Consider the following 11,153-nt stretch of genomic DNA (forward strand, 5'->3'; position numbering starts at 1 on the left):
TTAATTGAATCAATCTGCTTAAATTTATTTAAGTCAAGGGAGACCAAACATTTTTTAAAAACCCAATCATAGGGATGCCTGGGTGGCTCAGTGGTTGAGCATCTCCCTTTGGCTCAGGGCATGATCCTAGGATTCCAGGATCGAGTCCCACATTGGGCTCCCTGCAGGGATCCTGCTTCTCCCTTTGCCTAAGTCTCTGCCTTCTCTCTGTGTCTTTCTTGAATAAATAAATAAAATCTTTACCAAAAAAACCCCAATCATAAATAAATAAAGTATATAATATGTCAGAAGGTAGTAATGTATAGTGAAAAATAATTCAGGGAATGGGCACCTGAGTGGCTCAGTCCTTTAAGTGTCCGACTCTTGATTTTGGCTCAGGTCATGATCTCAGGGTTGTGAGATCAAGCCCTGCAACAAGTTCTGTGCTGGGTGTGGAGCCTGCTTGAGATTCTGTCTCTCTCTCTCCCTTCCTCTGCTCCAACCCCCACCCCCACTGCTGTCTCTCTCAAAAAAAATTAATTAACTAATTAAGTACTTTGTAAAAAAATAATTCAGGAAGAGAGATCAGAAGTGGATTCAACTTTAAATAGGATGTTCAAAGTAGGCCTCATTGAAATGGTGATATTTGAGAAAAATATTCTAAAGTGATGAGGGATATAGCTATATGATTATCTAAGAGAAAAATGAATCAAGTAGAGCAAACAGCCAGTGCCAAGAGCCAATTGTGTGAGTCTGTCTGGAATGTACAAGGAATGACAGAGAACTATGACTGGAACTAAAGAAGTGAAGGGAAGAGTAGAAGATGAGGTAAAGGATATAGTAATAGATAGAAAATTCTAGATTGGCAGTTTTTTCTTTCAGCAATTTGAGATTATCATTCATCTCATTGTCTTCTGGTCTCCATGGACTCTGTGTAAAAGTTTCTGCCAGCCTTGTTGTATAGTTTATGAAGATAACATATCTTTATTTTTTACTCTGGCTGCTTTTAAGATATTATCTTTGTCTTTGGTTTTCAGAAGTTTTGCTATTATGTATCTGAATCTGGTTTTCTTTGTATTTATTCTGTCTAGGGTTTTCTTTGTATTTATTCTGTCTTGGCTTCATACATCTGATGACTTGATGTCTTTTCTTGATGTCTGATAGGTTTCAGAAATTCTCACCTATCATCTCTATGTATATTGCATCTGCCCTACTTTCTCTTTCCTTTCACTCTGAGATTCCAATTACATACAATTTGGACATTTTCACTGTGTGTCATTTGTCTCTTCTATTATTTTCTGTATTTTTTTTCATCCTTTAGTTTCTCCGTACTTTGGTATGGATGTTTTCTTTTGGTTTATTTCCAATCCACTAATTCTCTCTTCATTTGCATCTAATCTGCTATCAAACTCATCTACTGAGTTCTTAATTTCAATTCTCATATTTTTAAGTTATAGAATTTCTTTTTAATAATCTTCTTAGTTTCCAGTTCTCTGCAAAAATTGTCCATGTTTTCATGTAAGTTGTTGATCATGTTAATCACTGCTATTGAAAAGTCTGCCAATGCCAATAGCAGGGTCTCCTTCCTATTGTATATCTGTATATGTTTTCTCTATTTTTTTTGTCAATTATTGTCTCTGTGCATGTTGGTAACTTTTGATTAATTTTTAACATTGTGTATGAGAAATGTAGAGAAAATTTGAGGCTCTGGCTCATGTCCTTTTCCTCAAGAAGTGATATACTTTTACTTTTGATGAGTAGTAAAGGCAGATCACTTTAATGCAATCAGAGATTGAGCTGGCTAGCCATCTATTTCTGATCCACTCAAAATTATAAACTATGAAAAGTGCTGTGAAGGAGGAAAACAGAATGATAGAACAGAGAGTAATTTGGGTTGGGAATGAGAGATGGGTGGTGCTTTGGCTAGAGTGTTCAAGAAAGACTTCTGTGAGAGATGACACTTGAGGCCTGATATGAATGATGAGAAGCAAACAGCCATGTGAAGATATAGATTCTTCCAGACACAGTAAGCAGTAAATGACAGTGCCCTAAGGGAGAAACGAGCTTGGCAGCTTTGTGAAATAGAAAGAAGACAGAGTGACACTACAAGGTAGATAAGAGTCAGGTATTATAAGCCCTGGCAAAGGGGGTACATTTCATTCCAAGTGCAGCAGGAAATTATTGAAGAATTTTATGCAACAGAGTGACATGGTCTGGTTCATATTTTTGAAAGATTACTCTGGCTGCTGTGAGAATAAATATTTAAAGGGAGGGCAAAAATCAAAGTAGAGGACCATTGATAAGACTATATGCAGAAATCCAGGTGAGCAGTGACAATGGCCTGGATTAGGTGGCAGTGCAAATAAGGAAAAATAGATGGATATAAGATATATTTTGGAAGTAGGATTGACAGGGCTTTTTGCTGGGTTAGACATAGGGTGAGGGGGGTTTGAACAATTGGGTGGATGGTGGAACCATATATCAAGATGGAGAAGTATAGAAAAGCATAGGTTTGGGAGGTAAAAACTGAGTTCCATTTTGAAGCCATTTACATGCTATGCAGGTAGCGTTTATTTGATGTCTTTTGGTTGCAAATGTCAAACTGACTTAAGCAAAAATGGGAAATTGTTGGCAGACTCTCTTGGGAAATATAGGCTCATGGACATCTGGATCCAGGTACTTTGCCATCAGAACACATACACTTTGCTATCTCTCTCTCCTCCTCCTCTTCTCCTCCTTCTCCTTCTCCTCCTTTGCTGGGACGATTTAAGCTTGGTGTGACTGCAGCCATGACCTTCTCACCAAAGAAACTGTCTAGACCAGGAGAAAAGGCAGCCATCGTACAGCCCCTGCTGCTATCACTACAGTCTCTGCTTTATTTCTCATGCTGGGTGAGATCATCTACCTATGTTTTTATCCCTCTAGGAACAGCCTGGACACCTCTCAAGGGGAAGGTTCAAGTCTTCTCCCTTCTGGACTCCTAGCTTAGTGAAATGAGGAACGAGTTGAGTTTGGAGTCAGTCACTTGGGTTCTACCGGGCTTTGACTTTTAGTAGCTGTGTGACATTGGACAAATCACTTTACTGGTCTGAGACTTATTTTCCCTCATCTGTAAACTAGTGATTGGAAATGTATAATTGGGTAGGTTATGAGGATTAAATAAGGTCTTGAAGAGAAATGCCTGGTTCAGCTTTGAACTCTACGTTTTGATAAATAAGGATATTACAAAGGCCATAGCACTCCCCTGGGTTTGATCTCAAAGAAATGGGTGGGGAGGTGTGAAGTTAGAGAGCAGCCTGGCTGCAGGGAGGTTAGCCAGTGGGGCAGGGGGCAGGAATGCCTGACCCTTGCTGTGGGGTTTTCTTGGCCAGCCCCACCCCAATGCTGGCCTCAGCCCAAACCTGCCTGGGGGGCCCCTCACCAGGTTCCCACCCACAGCCAGGACGGGCTCTGGCCTGTTCCCCACTCCTCTGCCTGCGGCTGGGGTTTACCAAAGCCACATACATTCCTGAGGGATTGATAAGATTCTGGAAGCCACACCCACCACCCACTGCCTCTCTCAGACTGGACAGGAGGGGCATACCAGGCCATCGCCCTCCACACAGTAGGGGATGACTGCCAGCAAACCCACCCCCTCAAATATGCATGCCCATGTCCTTTTTTGCAGAACCACAGAACAACACAGCTTTAAGTAACCCCAAAGAGCCCCCAGTGCTCTTCTTCAGCTGACCCAGGTTCTGCCAATCTGGTGGTGGAGGCCCCACCATATTCCCCACGAAGCACCAACCAGCTTCATTCCTTTCTTCCCCACAAAACCCACAATTTTTTTTTAAAGATTTTATTTATTTATTCAAGAGAGACACACAGAAAGAAGCAGGCTCCCCACAAGGAACCCAATGTGGGATTTGATCCCAGGACCCCGCGTTCACACCCTGAGCCCAAGGCAGACGCTCAACCCCTGAGCCACCCAGGCGTCCCAAAACCCACAAATTTTAACCCATGCTCAGAATCCTTTGGCATTAGGGAACCATGCTTCGAGCGACCTAACGGTAGATGAATGTACCTGTCACTTATCTTCACCCTGATTATAACTCCCAAGACTCTGGGTGCCTGAGCTGCCAGGTAGGAAACCACTGGTCTTGCTGGGTGCAGGATATGGTCCATGGTCTCTTATGGTGGAGAACAGAGAGGGGAATTCTTTGCCTCTGGGGGCAAACACAGGGCTGTGCCCTGACTCCCTGACTCCTCAGCGTGGGCTAGAGCAAGTGGTTTAACTTCTTTGAGCTTCTTGTGACCTCATCTGTAAGACAGAGATTGACAATAAAGTAAGTGAGGATTGTCTAGAATAATGCTTGTAAAGAGGTTAATAGGAGGCTGGGCGTAGAGCAAGCAGTCTATAATGGGAGCTCTTACTGCCGTTGTCAGTAATACAGACAGAGGAGTAAGTAGGTAATCCTGCCTTAACCCGGGACCAGGTTTGCTACGCAAAAAAGTTCAGAGATACCCCTCCTCCCTCTGCCGCTTACTTGTGGAGTTCCCAGGACCTCACTCCCTCTTACCTGCTCATCTGGCCTCATCAAAAAGCTCACAACCTGGGGGCCTGAGCCCAGCCCTCTCCTTCCTGTCTGCCCAATGATTCATCCCACCTCCAGGCCACAGTCATACCCAACAGAAACTCATGTTTCTGGTTTCACCTTCTGAGCCAGCGGCCTCTTGGGCTTTGCCTTGCTCCTAGCTAAGGGAGGGATAGAAGCCCTGAGTGGAAACTCAGTCTTCCCCTTTCCCCCCTCTCTACACCTGGGACCTAGTGGGGTACTGGGAGGCAAGAGGGAAGATCGGAGAGGAAGTGAGGCAGGAGGCAACCCCCTCTCTTGGCCTGAATTAGGTCTAGAGCAGCTCTGATCCCTGGGCAGGGATGGACCTAGGTTTTGCTGGGTGGGGGCGGGAGGCTGGGAGGAAGGGAGAGGTCAGGCTAGAGCCCTGATTTCCTACTGCTGTGAGTGTCCCAAAAGTCCCCCAGCGTTCAAACTCAGCCCAACGGGAGCAGAACTTTTCTCCTGCACCTGCCCTGGCTGTCCACGATGCACCCCGCCCCCCATAGAAAACCTAGCCAGCGCATCTCATTAGTTGCCAGATGCTGCCCCTTTCAGAATGTTTCTTGCCAGTCCCTCCCACACGCAAGTCCTTCCTCACGTCCTGGTGTGGGTCCTCGTCAGCACCCCCCAACACACAGTCTCCTGTCCTGCAGTGTCCCTCCATATAGCCAGTCCAAAGGGGATCTTCCTTAGACACAGGACTGGGCCAGTCTGGGGACAAGCCTGGGAAGGAGCAAACCCAGCCATAACATCAGGAGCCAGGGCTCCTCCCTGGTCAGCCAATGAGTGGAGGGCAGGGGTTAGGGAGTAGGTTCACACTCCTGAGCGCCTACCTCTGCCAGGCTACATCATCCCTCTACTCAACTTTTCTTCACCCTGCCCCCATGAATGTGGGTATTGGTGGACCCATTTTACAGATGAGGAAACCGAGAGATAGGGAGGGCATGAGGGCTGTACCCAAACTACAGCCAAGAGGTGACAGAGTTGGATATTAAACTCTAGTCTGGCTTCAGAGCCTGATTCTCTTCACTGTTCAGCTATCTCTAGGGACGAGGGGGAAATCATTCTGTGTTGGGGAGCCCTTAGAGTCAATGAACCAAGTAGTTTCCTGAGAACCTGAGAAGCTCTCTTGAAGGGTCTTTGTAAGATGGGGTGTGTGCATGCAGGCATGCTGTATGCGTGCATGCGTGCATGTGTGTGTGTGTGTGTGTGTGTGTGTCCAGCTCCTGGCAGCCCGGTGCCCTGCCAGAAAGCTAATCTTGCCCACTGCTGCCCTCCACTGACCAGAGGCAGAACTGCTCCTGTCTCTTGGGAATCTGATTTCACAGGGACCCACATTGTCCAACCCTAGGGACCCTGAGGAACCAGGTGGTCTGAGGTTAAAACCCTAATATACAAAGAGCTCTTAAAAAGCAATAAGAAGCAAACAAATGTACCCAAGAGATAACTTGTCACAGAATACAAATAGTCTATTTCACAAAATATCCAAAGAGCCAATACACATAATCTCACCAAAAACCAAGAAATGAAAATAAGGGACGCCTGGGTGGCTCAGTGGTTGAGTGTCTGCCTTCGATTCAGAGCGTGATCCCATTCTGGGGATGGAGTCCCACATCGGGCTCCCTGCAAGGAGCCTGCTTCTCCCTCTATGTCTCTGCTTCTTTCTGTGTGTCTCTCATGAATAAATAAAATCTTTTTTTAAAAAAGAAAGAATATAAAAAAGAGATGACATACTCACGTTTCAGATTAGAAATTGCGAGTGCCCTCTGCTAGCAAGAGTGTTGGGACACGGGCATTCATGTTGTTGGTAGAAGTGAGAACTGCTACTAACTTTTCAGAGGATAATTGGACAACGTATGTAAAACGTTTTAATGTTCACATTTTTTGAGCCAACAATTTCACATCTGGAAATTTATCCTAAAATTGGAGAAGAATATAGGTTTAAAGATGCTCATTGAGCAGTATTTACAGTTCATTCATTTGTAGAGGAAAATAGGGAGCTACTAAAAATAAAGTGGTAGCTAGGGTTTGGTCACGTGGCTGCTGACCACATTACACATTTGTGTACGTGGTATATTTATATGTGAGTATGTGATCAAAATCAAGAATTTTGTAAATAGCAAGGTAAATATTTTTTACATATTCATGACATATCATCAAGTGAAAAACTTAGATTGCAGCATAGTTAAAGTACCATGATCCCATTTACACAAAGTGTGAGGGTCTGAAGTTTGTGTATGTGTGCATGCGTGTGTGAAAAGTTATCTCAAAGACTACTGACAAAATCTTAATGGTGGCTACCTTTGTATAATGTGATTAAACTGGAAATTTACTTTCTCTTTTACACTTCTGTTACAGTTTAGATTTCAACAATAGGCCTGTATCATTCCTATGATGAGAATAAAGCTATTTTGATTTTGAGAGAAGAAAGCAAGCAGAGGGGATCACTGGGTGGCTCAGCGGTTTAGCACCTGCCTTTGGCCCAGGGCGTGATCCTGGAGTCCTGGGATCAAGTCCCACGTCGGGCTCCCTACGTGGAGCCTGCTTCTCCCTCTGCCTGTGTCTCTGCCTCTCTCTCTCTCTCTCTCTCTCTCTCTGTGTCTCTCATGAAAAAATAAATAAAATCCTTAAAAAAAAAAAAGAAAGAAAGAAAGCAGAGTCTTGCTTCCCCAGGTGGTGGGGCTCCATTGTGGGGATGCAGGGATGACCCCATTAGGAGGGCATACTAGTGGGTTGGGACATTAAGGAGGACACAAAGAGCTTGGCTGGATCTACTGACCCATTGTGAAGTTGTCTGGAGCTAGTCGTGGGCCATCAGAGATGGGAGGGTTTGGGGGGAATGACATGGATCTGCTCCTGTAACACCCTCACTTTGAGGCAGGAGGGAGAGTAGATGGTGGCTCAGAGTGGGCTAGGGACTTGGCCAAGGTTACACACTGAGCCAGTGCTGCACCAGACACCAGAAGCCAGGCCTTCAGACCCGAAGCCAGGGCTCTTTCTTGCTGCTTTCACATCAGAAAGTGGATCTGAAGGTCAGAAGTGAAGTCACTTTTAAACAGCATGTTTCCAGAGACATGCTACCACTGATTTGCTGTGAGAAAAGTTCTGTCTGACTCAGTTTCCTCATGGTGGAGCCAGGAAGTCACAGCTTTGCCACAGGGCCCTCACTGATGCTGACCAGGAAGCTGAGGGACAAAGGACTAGAGGCTGGCCTCTTCTCTGTGACCCCTCTTCTCTGTCTCCCTTCAGCCCTCTTCTCCCTGCCTCCAGTACTGACTCAGTGACTCTACACCACCCTCAAAGGGATGCATCCAAAACCCCACTCCCACTCTGTCACCTCTGCTTGGAAAAGCTTTCTGTAGTTCTCTACTGCCCTCATTCAAGGGTCTCAGTGATGACTTTCATCTGCAGCCTCCCATTTCTCCCCTCTAGCCCTCTGCTGGGGTCACATCCCACATGCTGACCTGACATGTCCTTTTATCTCCCTGTCATTTGCTCATATACCCCCCTCTATTTATGATAATATCCCTGCCTCCTCTAGGGGGGCACCTTCTGCTCATTCTTTAAGATCATCTTAAGTAAATGCCCCCTCCTCCAGGAAGCCTTCCTTGGTTTCCATCGGAATTTTTAAGGGGCTGCATTAAACTATTCTTGCCTGCTTTCCCATGACTTCAATCCACATGCTTTTGCTTTGTTTCATTTTTCTTACTTCACATCTTCTTTTTAGTTGATTTCATTTTTCCTTTCCATTGTTCCCTCAGCTAGTGTGGAAGTTAACTGTGCGTAACGTACACTTAAAAATCAAGAGATGAATAAAAATCCCTCACCTTCTTTCTTCCAACCAATACCAAATCAGATGTTTTCAATCTGTCTTATAATTATTATCATTATTAGATTAACCACTACTTATTTAGATTCACTAACAATTTGTCAATTTCTTTGTTCACTATCACCTCTTACTTCCCACACTTTCCTTCTAGGGTTTTTTTCTAACACTTGTAGTGAGGTATAATTGACATATAATAGGTTGCATCTATTTAAAGTGAACAGTTTTGATAAGTTTTGGCATGTGTGTATACCCATGAAATCATCACTACTATCAAGATAATGAACATCACCCTCAAAAGTTTCCTGGTGATTCATAATTTCTCCCTCCCTCCCTCCACTCCCTGCCCCACCCCATGCTCAGGCAATCGCTGATCTGCTTTCTGTCACTCCAGATTAGTTTCATTTTCTAGAATCTTATATGAATAGATTCACACAGTACGTACTATTTTTTTTGTCTGACTTCTTTCACTCAGCACATTGTTTTGAGATTCAGCCATGTGGTTGCATGCATAGGTTATCCTTTTTATTGCTGAGAAGTATTCCATTGTACTGATACATCACCTCTTATTTATCCATTTAGTTGTTGACTGGGGACATTTGAGTTATTTCCAGTTTGGACTATTATAAATAAAGCAGGAATGAAAATTCACGTGTAAATTTATATATAACAGATGCTTTTATTTCTCTTGAGCATCTGGAAGGGGAACGTCTGGGCTGTATGGGGGGTATATGTTTAACTTTATAAGAAATTGCTAAACTGCTTTTCCAAAATGGTTGTACACTTGGCATTTCCACCAGCAACAAAGAAAGATTTAGTTGCTCCACATCCTTGCCAAGACTTGGCAGGGTCTTAGCCATAACCGTAGGTGCATAGTAGTATCTTCCTGTGGTTTTCACTTGTGTTTTAACGATGACTAATGATGTCAAATGTTCTTTTATATGCTTATTTGTCATCGACATATCTTCTTTGATGAAGTGTCTGTGCAAATGTTTTGCCCATTGGCGGGGGAGGGGAGCTGTGTTTTTCTTATCACTGAGTTTTCAGGGTTCTAAATATTCTGGATATGTGTGATTTGCAAATATTTTCGCCCAGTCTGTGGCTTGTCTTTCCATTTTTTTTTAATTTGAGAAAGAGAGAGGGAGATAACATGAAAAGGGTGGGGGAAGAGGCAAAGGGAGAAGCAGACTCCCCACTGAGCAAGGAGCCTGACTTGGGGCTTAATCCTAGGACCCTGGGATTGTGACATAAGCCAAAGGCAGCCTTTTAACCGACTGAGCCACCCAGGTGCCCCTGTCTTTCCATTTTTGCAACACCGTCTTTCAAAGAACAGATTTCTCTTAATTTTGATGAAATCCAATTTATTCATTTTCTCTTGTGCGTCGTATCCAATTTTTAAAAATTTCTGTGTTGTATCCAAGAAATCTTTGCCTAACCCAAAGCCCACAAAGAATTTCTTCTATGTTTTCTGCTGAAAGTTTTATAGTTTTACATTGTACATTTAAGCCTAAGATTCATTTTGAGTCTTATCTTTGGTTTTGTGTTTTGCCTATGGATATCTAATTGCTCCAGTACTATTCCTTGAAAATATTATCCTTTCTCTGCTGAATCACTTTCACATCTTTTCAAAAGTCAATGGAGTAAGTGTGGATCTATTTTTGGAATCTCTTTTCTGTCCCATTGATCTGTGTCTCTTGCAGCCAACGCCATAATCTCCGCTTACTGGACCTTTATCATAAGTTTGAAGTCAAGAAGTAGAAGTGCTTCAAATGTCCTCTTTTTCTTCAAAGTTGTTTTTTCCATTTTAGGTCATTTGCATTTTTATTTTTATATAAATTTTAGAATTAAGGATGCCTGGGTAGCTCAGCAATTGAGCTTCTGCCTTTGGCTCAGGGTGTGATGCCGGGGTCCTGGGATTGAGTCCCACATCAGATTCCCTGCATGGAGCCTGCTTCTCCTTCTGCCTATGTCTTTGCCTCTCTCACTGTGTCTCTCATGAATAAATAAAAAAAATCTTTTAAAAATAAATAAATAAATTTTAGAATTAGCTAGTCATTTTCTATGAACACACACACACACACACACACACACACAAGTCTGCTGGGGGTTTCATTAGGATTCTGTTGAATCCATGGATGAATTTTAGGAAAATTGACTTGGTAGCAATATTGATCCTCTAATCTAAGAACACGGTATATTTTCCCATTTATTTAGGTCCTTCTTGACTTTCTCTTAGCAAGACTTTGTAGTGTTCAGGGTAGAGGTCTTACACATCTTCTGTCTGATTTATCCCTAAATATTCCATATATTTCATGCTATTGTAAATGATGTCTTTAGTTTCTGATGATCTGTTGTCAGTATGTAGAAATACTCTACTCAATTATGATATTTATAATATATATATAATATATACACACACACATATATATGTATATATATATATATATATAGAGAGAGAGAGAGAGAGAGTATATACATATACTCTACCTGCATTATGATATTTTCCACTCTTGCTGGTGGGAATGGAATTATTCCTGGCTACATGTGAACTCTGAGAATATCTGCCCCCTAATCCTTCCTCAGCCTTGGATCATATCCTCATGTGCATGTATGGATCAGTACTCCATACTCCGCGGCTCCCTCCTCTGGTACTTTGTCCCACAAACTTTCAGTTCTTCACCTGCTTGGACTCCAGCCTGCTCCTTATTTTAGGAAGGCCACTGGGTCTGCCTAGGTTTTCCCTTTCTGCTCTG

The sequence above is a fragment of the Canis aureus genome, chromosome 5, assembly GCF_053574225.1.
Source record: "Canis aureus isolate CA01 chromosome 5, VMU_Caureus_v.1.0, whole genome shotgun sequence".
Lineage (NCBI taxonomy): Eukaryota > Metazoa > Chordata > Mammalia > Carnivora > Canidae > Canis > Canis aureus.